Source organism: Tupaia chinensis, unplaced genomic scaffold, assembly GCF_000334495.1.
Source record: "Tupaia chinensis unplaced genomic scaffold, TupChi_1.0 Scaffold138407_1, whole genome shotgun sequence".
Taxonomy (NCBI): Eukaryota; Metazoa; Chordata; class Mammalia; order Scandentia; family Tupaiidae; genus Tupaia; species Tupaia belangeri.
Genome location: NW_006198305.1, coordinates 2,070,188 through 2,073,283, shown reverse-complemented (window position 1 = coordinate 2,073,283; position 3,096 = coordinate 2,070,188). Strand labels below are relative to the sequence as shown.

Below are 3,096 nucleotides of genomic sequence, written 5' to 3'. Positions count from 1 at the left end.
GCAAGCACCAACCTCATAAAGAGCCACAGTACCAAAAGGGCAAGGATTCTCTGTGTGCTCAGAGAAAGTGGTGTTATGACAGGAAGCAGAGTGGCTACTGGGGACAGACTAAGTCTATTTTCCGGAAAAAGGCAAAAACTACAAAGAAGATTGTGCTGAGGCTTGAATGTGTTGAGCCCAACTGCAAATCGAAGAGAATGCTGGCTATTAAGAGATGTAGGCATTTTGAACTGGGAGGAGAAAAGAAGAGAAAGGATCAAGTGATCCAGTGCTAAGCCTCATCTTTTCTATTATGAAGACAGCAAAATCTTTTCTTTTGGAGAGGTTTTTGTTACAGGGCATGTGCGCTTGCCAGAGAGACAGAGAGACAGAAAGTGAGAAATCACCCTCAGGGGGATGGCCACGCTGCAATCCCTTCTCCTCCATTCTTCTCTCAGGATCTTGGGCACGCACACACACGTGCCCGGCATGAGTTTAAGCCACCGGGTCCAGGACTTGAACCGCAGTGTACTACATGGGAGTTCAGTGACATAGCCATTATGCTAACTGCTGGTGCCAAGACAGCAAAACCTTGAAGTGAATGTTCACCTCATTTGATTACAGTTGGTCTATTTGTGAGGGAATAAAGTAATCAATAAAATTTCCCTTTTGGAGAAGGGGGGGGGGGTAATGAAGAAGGAAATAAAGTATTTTTGGCCTAAATAAATAAGTAAGCATGTTCAGACCAGCAGTTAGCGTAATGGCTATGTCACTGAACTCCCATGTAGTCCACCACAGTTTGAGTCCCAGACCCGGTGGCTTAAACTCACGCCAGGCACATATGCATGCGTGCCCAAGATCCTGAGAGAAGAATGGAGGAGAAGGGATTGCAGTGTGGCCATACCCCCTACGGGGTGAGTTCTCACTTTCTATCTCTCTGTCTCTCTGTCTTTCTGGCAAGCGACATGCCCTATAGCAAAAATCTCTCCAAAAAAAAAAAAAAGCAAGCATGTAAAAACATTTTAATAATAATTATAAAAAGATATTAACCTTACCTCTAAAGGGTAAGGAAGTGATAGTCAGCAAGCTTAAAGAAGGGAGGAGATCAAAAAAATAAACAGAGAAATATAGAAAGTGGGTATAATCTTCTAGGCAATACACAGTTTAGTGGGAGTGAAAGAGTATTTAAAAGAAATCTGCTTAAGAAAAACAGAAGCAAAGCAATATGGCAGCCAAGCGCAAGACCAAGTTGTCCAAGAACTTGCTGCGCATGAAGTTTATGCAAAGGGGACTGGACTCGGAAACCAAGAAAACAACTAGAAGAGGAAGAAAATAAAATCATTAGTGAAGAACACTGGTATTTGGATTTGCCAGAGCTTAAAGAGAAAGACAGTTTCATAATAGAAAAACAGAATTTCTTGTTATGGGAAGATCCTCTCTATGGAAGAATGTCATTCAGAGGATTTAATCCTGAGGTTGAGAAATTAATGCTGCAGATGAATGTCAAGAACAAAGAAAAAGACAGCGAAGATGAAACAGTGGAGCTTGATGTGTCAGACGAAGAAATGGCTAGAAGATATGAGAACTTGGTGCGGACAATTGGAAAAAGTTTGCCAAGAAGAGAGACTGACCGGGTCAATTATGAGGAAGATGAAAATGGAGACATAAAACCAACTAAACCAAAAAAGATATTCTTAAAACCCCAGGATTAAAATGGATGCCATAAGACATGGCTCAAGGATGCCTGTGAAAGTTAGCAGCTTATTTTGGAGTTCATCCTGATGGTGTCTCTAAAGTTATCAGTACTGTAATGTTTACTTGTTTAAAAAAACAAAAAAAAAAGTAAGACTTTGGCAGCATGCTGTTTGGTTTCTTTGGGTTTTTTTTCCCTTTGGAAAGGTTTTCACTGTAGGGCGCGTGCACTCGCCAGACAGACAGACAGAGACATAGAGACAGAAAGCAACAAATCACCCCCCAGAGGGGATGGTCACGCCACAATCCCTTCTCCATTCTCCTCTCGGGATCTTAGGCACGCACGCACACGCGCCCGGTGTGAGTTTTAAGCCACCGGGTCCGGGACGCGAACCGCGGTCGACTACGTGGGAGTCCAGCGACATAGCCATTACGCTAACTGCTGGTTCCCAGCATGCTGTTTTTGAAACAGATGCGTGATGGATGTTATACTCCTTTGCTGAATGGTAGTCATCAAGAGTGGGTTTTCAGGGAACCAGCAGTTAGCGTAATGGCTATGTCGCTGGACTCCCACGTAGTCGACCGCGGTTCGCGTCCCGGACCCGGTGGCTTAAAACTCACGCCGGGCGCGTGTGCGTGCGTGCCTAAGATCCCGAGAGGAGAATGGAGAAGGGATTGTGGCGTGACCATCCCCTCTGGGGGGTGATTTGTTGCTTTCTGTCTCTATGTCTCTGTCTGTCTGTCTGGCGAGTGCACGCGCCCTACAGTGAAAATCTCTCCAAAAAAAAAAAAAAAAAAAAAAAGAGGGGGTTTTCAGCCCTCAGCCGTCAGGTGTACATAGAGTCAGGGTTGCTTTATACAGACTTTTTTACCTCACTTTTTTTAATACCATCATCAACCTTGAATAGACTCATGTAAATTAATGTCCATGGTTAAGCTGCCCTTATGTTTATAGTTCATTTTAAATTGTTAATCATGCCAAGCCAATTTATACATAGACTTTGGAATTAAATGCCATATTATATGTAAATATATCAAGAACAAACCTGCTTCTCCAGCCTTATTATTTGCATGCTACCTGGTCATTGTCAGTTAATGGTAGTATGGTTTTTATTTAAAGCATTTACTTAATTAAAAAAAGAGTTGTGTCATTAAAAAAAAAAGAAAAAGAAAAGAGAAACAGAAGCTAAGTTTGGAGCAAGAAAGTAAGTGGGGAGAAGGAAGTACATAAGAGAGAAAGCAGCATTGATGGGGTGGGACAATCTCACATGACTTTTTTGTTGGAATTAACTGGTTTCAACCAATTGGTAGTCCATGGTAGTATCATGTATGTGAATTGCTTTTAAATTACTTATATTCAATTATCTAATTAAAATTAAAATATTTGAAGAGTCTCCAGTTTCTGTTTAGCAGAGATACAGCTGC

The 3,096-nt window shown here is 42.0% G+C and overlaps 1 pseudogene; it reads left to right on the top strand.

The window, feature by feature from the left end:
• The first annotated feature begins 1,035 nt into the window (after positions 1-1,035).
• On the top strand, positions 1,036-1,796 carry LOC102495126 (M-phase phosphoprotein 6 pseudogene; annotated as a pseudogene).
• Positions 1,797-3,096: the final 1,300 nt, after the last annotated feature.